Raw genomic sequence first — 13462 nt, 5'->3', positions numbered from 1 at the left:
CTAAAAACTTTAATATCTACTTTAAAAACTATGGGATACATTGTTAAAGTAGTAATTATTGTATTTTACATTGGGAGTAGACCTATCCAGGGTGTACCCCGCCTCTCGCCCATAGACTGCTGGAGATAGGCACCAGCTTCCCCGCGACCCACTATGGAATAAGCGGTAGAAAATGACTGACTGACTGACATTGGGAGTAGCCACAAGTTGTTTTTTAATTAATGCATTTTTTGCAAACATTGTACTTTATATAAAAGTCATAGACCCAAATAAGGTAAGTTGTTTTAGTGTTGTTTTATTTTATGAATGTAAACAATACTGGAGTATTGAAAATTATGAATTATTGTCTTTTAGTGAACATCTGCCAAGGACCATTTTAAACTCACCATGTATCAATTTGTACCCGCTGATGTGTAGGCCTACCTATCAATGCACTGTACTTTGTATGAATAAAATAAAAAATTTTTGTGGATAGGGCACCAAAACTGACTCCAGCCCAGTGGTCCACATCCTTTTAAATTGGGCCCTGATTACACTTTCACAGCCATTGCTAATTTATCCACTCTCTGCCAAGTTTTTTTCATGTCACTATGAGAAAATGTTACGGCTTGTGAAATAGGACCCCAGAATGCAGACGAGCAGGCAGCTTGACGGTAGGTGAAAAAAGATTTAATAACAAAAAAACAAAAACTCACTCACGGAAGGAGGCAGGAACCAAAACAACAAACGGACAGGCAAGATAGGAAAAAACAGACATGGGCAGGTTGGCAAAACAGGCTTGGCGTGAATAACAGGACAAGAGCATGATCTGAAAACAAGACTTGAGCATGAAAACAATTCCACGAGGAATAAACAGAACAGGTGTGTATATATGGAGTGTGAACCAGGTGAAGCAAGACAGATTAACTAGAATCAGGTGAACCAAATAAAGTTGTTTAACAGACAGGAGAGAACAAAACATGACTGGAGCAAAATAGACTCTTGAATACAAACTAACAGAAACTAGAAAAACATGAAACTAAACATAACCAGATCCGGAAACCAAACTTGACAAAACATGTACAAGACTAAAACATGACCAGAAAAATAATAAACAGAAGCATGATTCAATAACTGAGAGAAATATAAGAAAAACCCAGAAACCAAAAACCAAAGAACCCCAAATCATAACAAGAAAAGGTGTTTGCTGAGGCTGCCAGCTGTATTAATCTGCCTGATCAGTCCACTGTATAAATCTAGGTCAACCAAAAGCGTTCTCTTCAACAGTGAATCGCTTAAGCAACAACATCAAAGATAGTAAGCTCCTGTGTCTTTCCCGATTGCACTGATAATGCAAAACCCTGGTCACCATTTAGATTCCATGGTATTCAGCTAATTTATAAGTCGTAACTGATTAAGCACATTGAGTTGTTTTGAATTGAAAATTCATGTGATGTTTGTTAAAACTCCTAGTGCACCAATTCAACCATTAATCTTTTATGTGCGGAAGCCCAGGGCCTATTCCAATGGCTTGGGGCACTCAGCAGGGCACCTTCTGTAAAGGTATCCCCACAAAGAAGAAAACAAGATTCCACCCAAAACAGTTGCTTGCTTGGGGTGTTATCATAAGACACTGTTTAGTATGAGCAGCAGGCGAGCCAGTGAGTTATCAAGCATGTTGCTGCTTGGCAGTTCTAGAAGACAGTGGAGAGGGAAAGTACAAGGTGCTACTGTGGTTACACAGTCTCCAAGCAAGAAATTACTTAAACTTTACTTACTAATTAAAAAGTTTTAGACCATCGATTCATTCTTAAATCATATGTTTAAGTCATGTCACTTTGGTTTGCTGAGTAGTCCAGTTATATGCCTACTGGAAGCAAAAAACACCAGCATGCAATTGAAACCAAGGCAGACATTTTTCGGCAGAGGTGTTAACTTGTTTGGTGCAAGTTCAGATGAGTTTTCGCACCTGCCAAAACAAAGTAGATTATCCGAGGAATCAGACTATGATCTATTTAAAACAGACCAAACACATCTGATCTGAATGCACTTACAACATCCAGGTTGGCACTACCAATAAACCTGATATGTCTTTAGATTTAGTGGCACAAAACTGTGCTAGGTCACTGCAACATCTTGCTACTGACGACATAAGTATGGTGTGTTACCTATACATGTAGGAGAGAGGGAGCAGATGGATTCGTGTGAAGGCGTTCGTAGAAAAGTGCTTGCCACTGACTCTATTGGCAGCACAGAAGATGACTTAGAGAGTCCCCTCTCAGACCATGAGGTTCGACTTAGACTCTGGCAAGCTGATATCTTCTCCAAAAGAATGACTTAGAAAAACTCTGTTCTACTCCAGGGTGTGCTTCGTCTATTAAGAACAAATTTGCTAAAATTGATAATGTGCACTCGAACACAAAATGAAGACATGGTTCTTGGGAAATCTGGGCTACTGTCCAAGTTGCTGTTGATTGCATTTGTTGTGTCCGCTACTGTTGCTATAGACTTCAGCAAATCCTCCTCTGGCATAAGGAACATAATAAGGCAATTCAAAAGACTTTTGAAGAACAATGGTTTAAGACTAAGTTGGTGCCATTTTGATCTTTGCTTTGGAAGAGCCATACACAAACCCTTAGATGTGTACAGGAAATTTGACATGTAAACTTGCTCATCAGACAAAGTTAGAAGAGTTGTCATATTGTGGGTATGGACTTGGACTGGACTGGGACTTAAGTGTTGAGTCTTTTCACCTTGCTGGACATAAGATCTTTGAGAACAACACCTCTCCTCGTGCGATGAATCTGAGCTTGATGAGCATGAAGTACAGTGGGAGCAATGGGAGGCATGGGTGAGGCAAGACAAAGCTGCATCATGGTCTTCTGCCACATCAGCTGGCACGTAGAGTCTTTGAAAGGTAAGGCCTTACTGTGGTCGAGAGATAGGGTTCTTATGGCGGTGGATGAGTCTGCAGAATCACTTAGGAGGCTGTCAATTAATTGGCTCTGCCATCACACCCTCTTGATGTTGTTCTTTAATCTGAGAGACTAAGCCAGAAGCACTCCAGAAGTTTAGGATCCTGGATTCTAAGGCCTTGCTTGCTGTCAACTACAGAAAGTCAGAAAAGTATTAGGACAGTAATTTTTAGTTTTAAGACATGAGCAGCGGTTTAAAATTATTTGCTTTGTGTCTTTGCATTAGGTCTTACAAATAAAGGACTATCTAAACCAGAAGACCCTGGAAGAGACAAGATGGGCCAGAGATTTCTGATTGGCCATGGTGGAGATCCTGCTCCACCAAGTGAGAAACGGAAGAGGGAGAAACTGGCATTTCTACTGAAACCTGGAAAAAAGAAACATGTAACTACAATTTTAACAAGAACTTCATGATTTATAATTTATTTGAATGTTAATGTGAATATAAACAGACTGATCCATCACTACATTAATTATTTGAAATTAGGACTCAATTCCATACCTCTCTGGGTTTTACTGAACAAGAAACAGAAGAAACACTGGAGAGGAAAAAACAGTAAGGTACAGACCCACAGCAGCGATCTATATGTTCATCAGTAAACTAGCAGACACATGTCCACTTGAGTAAAAAGGATACAAATACTTTCATCAAGTAGTTCCTTCAGTGTCCATAGACTGATTTTATCATTAATCAGTCAGAAGAAAAAAATGCCCATATCATGATGCTGCCACTAGGTTTCATGATGGGAATGGTGTTTTCAGTCTTCATGTGTTGGTTTTCTTCCACAGACTTTTTTGTTTTAGTCTCTTCAGACCAGAATGCCTTCTTCAATAATCTTTCAAGTTCACTAGCAAACAAATATCCTTTGTACTTTGGACATGGACCTCTGGACCTGAAGAGGACAAATTGAACAACTGAAAGGTATAACAAAAAAAGAAATTACACTCTCCAGCCACAAACGGCGTTACTTGAAAACAAAACAGCATGTCCCATAAGGGGTTTGTGGATCATAAAATTAAGGTATGTTAGCATAGCTTACATGTGGTTAGAACTTCCCTCTTCACAGTTCTGTTCTTCTGATTCTTGACAGAAAGCCAGTCATCCTGCTGGAAGAAGAACATATGATCTGTCCAAGAGTCCCATACCACCAAATTTTGAACTTACCACAGCGGGTCTAAACCTGTGTTTACATAACTGACATTCAGACTGTTGTATTGAATGAGACTGTGAGTTTGATCTTCATTGAAAAAGTATGAAATGGTCTCAGAGACTAGTTTGTTCCCTGAAAATGATGCCTTCCTTTTTGCAATTAAAGTAGTTTCCAGTCTGTCCTTTTAAGCACTGAGACGTTGCTGGACTCAGTTAATCCTTTCACAACATAATGATGTCCTTTAATATTTATAGTTTAAATTTAAGTCACTGTGTAATTAATGTAACTCTCAGGAGCTTAGTTACTAAAAAAAAAACAGAAACATAATCACCAAGCTTCACATAGCATCAGAGTTTTAGCTCAGAATTGAAACTTTCATGGAACTGCTGAGGTGGTATTAGTCTGAAGAAGCAAGCCCAATTAGATCATGCTAAAAAAAGTGCACCCTTTGCAAATTAGATGCATGTGTGGAGAAAGTAATGTAACAACATTATTGGTGAAATCTTTTAAATATGATATTTGCCTAGATCACAGATAAAAGATGTCTGTATCAGTCTAAAAGTCAGTTTTCGTCAGTTGAAATCTTTGCTTTGTGTTTATCACTTGAATGTTTACAATAAAACCTCTTAAGGCACCAAATTATGCTCTGCTGTCAGAGTTATTATTGTGTCCCACAGTTCTTTGCTTTTTCAGTTTTGTCTTATTCCACTTTGAATTCAGATTATTTTCCTGAAATTTGCCATGTCACTAGTGCTCAGGAAACCTTTCTTTTCTCAGCTTTTTTTCCCCTAATGTTGTCGGAGGATATAACAAACCACATGCTTGTGTACCTTTGTATTTCAGATAAATGTTTAAACAGCAAGCTCAGTATTATTGGTTTGTTATCCTAATCACACCCTCTACTAGTTTTAATATTGTGGCTCAGTGAGAAGAAGTTATTTTTGCCATTCCTGTTACAGGTGTTGCCTCAGGCTGTCCAAATGGTCCGCTTGTAGGCAATGAGCCCTGGGAAAAGGTGAAGCACAACCAGGAAAGCAAATATAATCCCTGCCATCACGTTCTGCACAGGCCTTTCTAACTGCAGACATAATGCACATTGATAAACATAGTTCCTTTCTAAACTTTGCACTGGGTAAAATTATTTTATGATTTGTGCACTAAACCAAGAAACATTGTTCTTTTAAGTAAAAATAGTAAATAGTTCCTACTAATTGTTTGTGTTCCACACACTGGCAGCACCAGAACAACGGCCACAGGATGAACAAACAGACTAGCCCCAAACTTGGTGAGGTGTTGGGTGAGACAGCATGCTTGTATGCAGTGTACTGCCCTCTAGTGACCGAAGACACATAAACTGGGCCGCTGTTGTTCAGATAAGACGTTAGCTTGACAGAGATAGGCTTATCTGTTTTATTGAAGCTGTTTTTGGGGTCAAGTACAACACATGTTTCTTTATCAACGTGAGCAAACGGTACAACAAGCTACAGCGAGAGGTTCAGTTACAGTGGGGACAGAAAGATGGTTTCCTCTGGGGAGCATAGAGCTCACAGCAGAGGCTACAGCCCATTCTCTCACAGGGAAATTCTGGAATGCATTTAGTCACCAGCCCTGCTGAGAACACTTCTGTCTTGACTCGATCGTCCCAAATTTACAAGAGTATTTCCTGAAGATGCATAATGCAACTGAAAAACTGTAAATTAATAAGTAAAGCAAAAACTTACAGATTTACACTAAGGTTAACAATTATTGTGTGCGGGGTGTATTACGAGCTCAATTGTCCTGGAATGTAGTTCTTTATGTAGGCCTTTACTTGCCTGTTATAATTTCATACAAATGTATGAATGAAATTCGGGACTCAGATAGTCATTGGCTATTGTTGTGACTGGATGCTTCGTAGTTTGTCACCATATGAGAAACAGAACTGGAAGCACTGGCTGAGTCAGACACGGCAGCCAGAGTTTTACCTGGAAAAACAGAGCACCTTTTAATTCTAACAGTCTGTACCAATTGACTGGTTGCTGCTGGAGACAATGAGTGGTCATCACCTATAATGTCAAGGATGTTTCTTCCTGTGTCCAAAGGTTGCAAGGTTGCAAGACTTATATGCCTATCAATAGCATAGATAATTTTCCCTTCAGCTTCTGACACTTTTCACACACCAGCTCACTTGGAACAGCCTGCAATACAGTGTAAAGATAGGTCGGCAAACATGTGTTCCCTTTTGTTATTGCAACAGTATTATTTTAACACCAAAAGTTGAAATTCTGATTGATATGGTATTTTCTTTAAAATATTCTCAAAATAATATTGAGGGCATGTGCATAAAGAAGTTGGATGAGGCGTGTTTGGCTTTCTCACAGTGGACTGTACAACCACTGAGCTGAGCTTGTCAACATCCTGTAAGGAGGTGACAGGGACTGATGGTAGAGGTTGGGTAACATTTTTGCATATCTACCTACTGTCTGCGAGTTCCTTAGTGGTCTCCCTGAACGTCATATTAAACATCATCATATTAAAACACCAGATGACAGGCACCAACTGTTACGGTTTACTTGATATAGGACCCCAGAATGCAGATCAGAAGGCAGTATGACTGTAAGTGCAAAAAGGTTTAATTACAAAAAACTCACTCACTACAGGAGGCAGGAACAAAACAAATGGGCAGGCAAGACAGGCATGGCATGATCAAAAAGACAAGACTTGGTTTGCAAACAAGACATGAACATGAGAATGAGAAATGTTTCCACGACGACTAACTGAACAGGTGTGTTTAAATGGAGCATGGTACAGGTGGAAAACAACACTGATTAACATGGTGCAGGTGAACCGAATAAACCTAATTGACAGACAAAACAAAATGTGGCTGCGGCAAAAACAGAGACTCTAATATACAAACAAAACTTGACAAAACATGAACAAGACTAAAACATGAACAGAAAAATAATAAACAAAAGCATGATTCAAAATCTAAGAAGAATAATAACAAAAGAACGAGTCAAAACCTTAACTGTGAAAAACATAAGAAAAAACCAGAAACCAAAAACCGAACAACCCTAAATCATAACACCAACTCAAACAGTCCATCTTATCAATTAAATACTAAACAGACACTTACCTGATTAAGTTTGCTGGTCAGGGCAAAAGAATTAGGGATGATCTCCTGAGGGTTGTCATGCTGGACCAAGTCCACAGTTCTGCCTCACTCTTGTTTCTGAGCAACTGTACGTCAGCTTCAACACTCGGAGGTCTTTTTACTATCAGCAGTCTGAAGAATGGAGGGATCAGGACAATATGAAAGCTTGACCTTGTCATGGACACTGTTCACTCTGACAAATCCTAAGGCATATTGTACAACTTAACTTTCATATTTTGTGTAAAACATAACTTTGATTGTTTAATTGTGAGAGGCAACATTTTTCCTTCATAAAAAGGATTTGTGCTTGTAATAGTTTTAATTTATAGGAAACCCATGTTCCAGCTGCTAGTCAGAAAAACAGCAGGTGCCTAATTGTTGTACACAGTGACCAGACATAACATTATTAACAATGATAGACAATAACATGAATGTGTTAACACTTGCAGCAAGACGGTCCTCAGTTCAAATGGCAGCCCGGGGTCTTCCTGCAAGTAGTTTGCATGTTCTCCATGCATAGGTTCTCTCTGGGTACTCTAGCTTCCTCCAACAGTCTAAAAACATGAATGTTAGGGTAACTGGTCTCTCTAAATTGTTCTAAGGTCTGAGTTTGCATGTGGATAGTTGTTTGTCCTCTGTATCTTTGTTGCTCTGTGATAGACTGGTGACCTGTCCAGGGTGTACCCCGCCTCTCGCCCATTGACCAGCAGAGCCCCCCAACGTGACCCTGCATGGATAATTGGGTATAGACAATTAACTGATAGTTGAAAAATAATAACTTTCCTTGTTTTTTAACATTCAAAGGCTGAAGGAACATGTTTACAGGAAAGTGTTGTACAGTGCTATGTGTGCAACTGATGTAAAGACACAAACTGTTAGAACTGCAAATAAACAATTACTGAAAATTAAATATTGAAACTAGCAGCCATGTTGCACTGGTACACAATCTCAAAGTTTCCCATTTCAAGTTCTAAATTCAAGGAACAATGCAGAAGATGTTTCTGATTTGTAACTTAGAAATTCTGACTTTAAATCACAAAAAGAACACACCACTTGGTTGATGCTGATGAGTGTGGTGGTCCTTACAGTAACCAAGTAGGTGGCTTTTAGAACCAGGACATGAACATGCTTTTTGTACTACGGATTCACACTTTTTTTTTTTAAAGTACAAATAGTAATGCACAATTGCTAAAATCATTTATACTTACACCCATAGGATAAAATTAAATATTTGTCGGACAAAATCTGTGTTTACCTGTGGAGTGTAAGCACACAGCAAACAGTGCTGGCACAAAGTCCTCTGAGAGGTATAGAACAGCTCAGAGTTGCTTTCGTCATCCTGCCATCCTGCCAAAATTCATTAGACAGACACAAAAACTGTTTTAAAACAATATCAAGTTCCGATCACTTTCCCAGTATTGTAAATAACAGCAGATTACTTTGAAGAAACAACGGTATTAATGATGAGTTGATATGTAGAAACATTTGGTGGGACGGCTGTTTTACCTGAACAGCTACCTGAACAGTCAAAAGTTTGGACGCATCTTTGTCATTCAATGGCTTTTCCTAATTGTTTAGTACTTTCTACATTGTAGATACATAATGAAGGCATCAAAACTATGAAGCAAAATAATATAGAATTATGTAGCAAACACAAAAAGTGGGAAATAACTCAAAACATCTTTTATATTTTATTCAAAATAGCCCTACTTTGCTTTCATTACTGCTTTGCACACTCTTGGCAGTTTCTTGATGAGTTTAATGAGGGAGTCACCAGAAATGGTTTTCCAACAGTGTTGAAGGAGTTCCTGGAAGTAATAATAAAAATAAAAACTAACCATTGAATGAGAAAGTGTGTCCAAACTTTAACTGGTAGTGTATTTACACAGAAGTTTCCTCTTTTAGGGTTACCATGCTTACCTGGACTTGATCAGCGCACAGACCACACTGTGATTCAGGTACACGAGGGCTGGTGGAACCAATGTGAAAAACAAAGGGAACGACAGAACAGGATACCCATTTCAAGGCAACAGGAAGCACTGCAGTTTCTGTCACAGTATCACAGTTACCTAAAATAGAAAAGATTGCAAAAATTTTCCAAATGGATTTTAGCATCATCGTGTTGCTCATGATAAATGGATAAAATTGAAATGGCCCTTTTTTGGTCATGCTGACCACTTGAGCTTTACACTAGAGCAACATACACTTGAGGAAGCTGGAATCGAACCCCAATCTCTGATTGCAAGAAGACTACCCTTTCCATTGAGACACAGTTGACCCCTCATCATCTATGGTTGAGGTTTGCAACCTGTGACTCTATGGGCCCTGAAAATGGGCTGTTAATACTGTTGTCTAAAATGACTTATAAAACTGAGCAGCACACACTGCTGGTGTGCAGGCTAACAAAGAGCCACTCTCTGCCTTACTGGCCTGGTTTAACCGTCCAATACCACTGCAGATCACTACCCTGATGAGTTTACCCATAAAAGAAAGTAAAGCACTTGCATTAGCAAAAAAAAAAAAATTATGTTCTTTTCTATTGATTTGAAAATCCACGTTTTTGACTTAGGCAAGAGCCAAAAACTTATTGGTGTCATTTCTTTGGCTGAGGACATTTTCAACAGTGACAAGGCTCTGGACCCAATTTTGAAAAGCATAGACTAAAAATGGCACTTTGGTCAGTAGACGTGAAGCATCAGTACTTCCATACCAACAGTATTGTAGGTTCCAACCTGTATCTGCAATCACAGACAGGTTGACTACTTCGCCAAGTGCCACGATATTTGATAGTTGCTATGTGCACATTTGTACACGTTCTACTGCTAGGACAGAAACACTGGTCACAGCTTCCCCCAGGATAGTTGAGGCTTTAAGCTCAATTATCCTCCAGCAGATGGCACCAGTACTGACCTGCACTGCAAGCCCTGCACAGTGGCACACATAAACAGCAGCTAAATGTATTGAGGAAACTGCAACCTGACCCGTAAGAAAGGGCTTAGGAACACACACAGAGCACCTGAGAAGAAAGGATAATCTGAAGGAAGATCTGCAGAGTACCTTGAAGTACCAGGTGGTGGTTGGGACTGCAGTAGGATTGGGGAATCTGAACAAGGGCCAATGAGGCTTTAGGGATAGGTTGGACCACCAGTTCCACTGATAACAACTGACCTACATGATTGAACCACAAGCCTGGGAAAGGCAGCATGTCTGTAGATCATAGTAACATTATTAGATACACAAGAATTCATTAAAACATTTTGAGAAAATATCATTAATCGTAACATTGATTTTTTTAAAACCCTTTTTTTTTAAATGCAGTCTTAATTAATAACTTTCAACTAAATTATTGTGTATTTTCTAGTTTTCTAGCATTTACTAAGGTTATTGACATTTTTCCTTCTTGGCTGCTATATTCAGTGTTGCCAACTCTGTGGATTTGTTGCTCCATTTAGTGCGTATTCAGGTCCCTCTAGTCACCCATTAAACAAAAAAAGGAACTAACGACATATCTAGCAACTTTCTTAAGTTTTATTGGAAAGTTTTGGAGGCTCTGACCTAAACACATATCATTTCTATGCTTCTGAACAAGCAGCCGGTGTTCCTTTGGGCTCCATTCTGACCCAGTGCTCGCACAACAGTTCACCTGAGTTGCATCTAGAGGAGATGTTCACCCCTCCATGCCCAGATGACAACTAAACCACACCTGTGCGAAGCCACAGATGGGCAGGTGTTTGTTGTTGTAAGTTCGACAAAAAAACGTTTGCTGGCCAGATAAAATCAAAACCTACATCTATGATGCCCACACAGTGCTTCAGATGGGAAATATGAAAATACAGATGGAGATTCAGATGAAATCGTGCTTCTGCATTTCTATCATCTCTATTTTTGTAGATAATAGTGCTACATTTAACATTTACTTTTTGTTAATGTCGCTTGAAAAAAATGTGTTCTTTGTTTCTGCTATTTATGTTAGTGTTAAATTTTTAACATCTTGTTAAACATCAGGAAAACATCAAGCTTCAGCTAACACTAACTTCCACTGTGCATTGTCCAGTGGCTGGTGCACTGGGTAGAGGCTGTGTATTGGTGTAAGCGTAGACACCAGTCATGTGCACCAATCTAGTCGGATAATTCTCTATGGCGGTCGAAGAGTCTGCATGAAGAGTAATGAAACAAAATCACTGAGGTGCAATTAGGAAGCCTTTCCCTTTGATTATTAACTGTGAAAAAAGTAAAATGGTACAGTTTCAGTCTCTAAAAATTCTGTCATTAATTTATTTTACCCAGATTGGATCAAAACCTGCCATTGTGCCAGATGGCCTAAGCTGATGAGTCTGTCCTACCCAGAAGCTTATCAAAGGTCTTCACCTCCGTTAAGTTTGAGTTTGTCTAATTTCTAATGGCTAACAGGATCTTTTGAGAAGAAAAATCCAGCTTTTGTTTTATTCTGGTCGATTTTTTGTTGACCTCTTGACTCTTTTGGATGTAGCTGTTTGCTTTCCAATGGGCGGTGTTCGTTTGACAGATGATACAAAGTATTTGTTTTATCTACTTAGTTTACTGTACTGTAAATGTGGTTATGTATCTTCAGTAAATATCTACAACAGCCGATGAAAATGTGGGTCAATATAAATCTTCAGGAAGAAACATGCAATTAAACAAAATTAAGCATATATATAACTATTCTACTGCATAATTAATCAGAATGCTTAATAAACTCATGCACCCTGATTAGGTTGCACATGGGTATGAATAGGTTTGCTGTTGAAGTAAGTTGGAATGTTAAGGCAACACATGGGCCCCAGGTGGAGGTACAAATTGGCAATAGGATGAATTGACCTGAAGAGACATTAATAAAACAAATACACTGCTACTTGGCCAATGTTTGCTCTCTTGGCCAAATCCTCTGTTTTCTGCTTTTCCAAATATGATATCATCCCCAAAGCCAGATTTTTAGGCCAGGAATTAGCTTGTCCAGGCCCCTGGGCTCGTCTGCCACCTGGCTCACACTGCACCTGACACTAACCCTTTTAGGTTGTGGTTAGCCGATGTGGGGGTTTCCTCCTCATGCTTCTTTGAATTGAGCACAGCCAATCCCTAGGACCCATAGTTCGACCACCTGGCGGTTACTAGCTGAAACCCCAACCTTCACCTTACTCTCCATCCTGGTTCTTGGACTTACCCCTTCCCTGGGTCCAGTAGGTTCAGGAGATGCTACCAGGAGCCAAAGCTCTGGACAACATAAAAACACATTATAGGTGGTGATTTGACAGAGTCAAAGTATGAAGCTATGGTACCCAACTAGAAAAAGGTAGATTGCTCCTTTTAGGTCGGCGGGGTGGAGGAGTTGAGTTTTCTTTGTGTTTTGTTCACAAGTGATAGTAGAATGTAGAATGACATGGTTAAACCCCTTGGGCCCTCATATGCAGTTACTGCAGACACTGCTCCGGTCTGCTTTGGTGAAGAAAAGGTTGAGCCAAAAAGTGAAGCATAGTTTTCATTACATTCAGCTTTAGAAAGATGATCTCACACTAGTTGATACATGAGCTCCCTTTTGTAGGACAGGTTATTGCCCTGATAAAGCACACACACTTAATCAGTGAGGTCTGAATACTTTTGCATGAAACAAGATTGCTAGCTATGTCTGTAGACATCTGAACCAAGGAAATGAAAGTGTACCCTGTGTTGCTTCTGTATAAGTTAAATGGTGGCAGTTTGTTAATTGTTTTCAATGTAATGAGGTCATAAGGTAGTCTGAAATCAAAGGAACAGTACTATAGTATAAACGTATTTAGTGGCAAACTATGTAGTTGTAATTTATTAAAACACTAGCAAAATCAAAAAGCATGATTTCATGGTGACTTTAAATATTGTGTAGCATAAGAAATAGTGTATCATTAACCCTGACACCTTTCCTGTAGGCAAATTTGCGGATGTTCCCAAAATGTTGTCTCCTCCCAAGTCCTCTTGAAATATTTTATTGTATGCAAAGTCATTGCTAAAGACCTTAAGTTTGGTAGTTTGCAAGATATGCTGGCTTTCTTGGAAACCATGATGAAACAAGACATTTTAAGAAATAAATTATCTTAAAGACAAAGGAAAGCTGATCAACACAGTCTTTAAAAATTGCTTGACAGACACCATCAGGACCTAACACCTTATTTTAATTCATGTAAACCACTGACACGCTGTCTCATTATTCATAACTACGAGTATGCCACATT

The 13462-nt window shown here is 39.1% G+C and overlaps 1 long non-coding RNA gene across 2 annotated transcripts; it reads right to left on the bottom strand.

Annotated features, from left to right (window-relative positions):
- Positions 1 to 1101: 1101 nt before the first annotated feature.
- LOC124875601 lies at positions 1102 to 7347 on the bottom strand. 2 transcript variants are annotated; one of them, XR_007040076.1, is made up of 5 exons: positions 7221 to 7347; positions 3995 to 4061; positions 3457 to 3847; positions 3188 to 3321; positions 1102 to 3087 (listed from the first exon to the last, which is right to left on the bottom strand). It is a non-coding gene; the product is annotated as an uncharacterized LOC124875601 (long non-coding RNA). The 2 variants fall into 2 exon arrangements; XR_007040075.1 differs by having other exon boundaries at positions 3188 to 3847.
- Between the last annotated feature and the right edge of the window lie 6115 nt (positions 7348 to 13462).

Source organism: Girardinichthys multiradiatus, chromosome 10 (genome assembly GCF_021462225.1).
Source record: "Girardinichthys multiradiatus isolate DD_20200921_A chromosome 10, DD_fGirMul_XY1, whole genome shotgun sequence".
In the NCBI taxonomy this organism is placed as follows: Eukaryota; Metazoa; Chordata; class Actinopteri; order Cyprinodontiformes; family Goodeidae; genus Girardinichthys; species Girardinichthys multiradiatus.
Note: the sequence above shows the minus strand (reverse complement) of the source record. Positions and strands in the feature narration are given on the sequence as shown.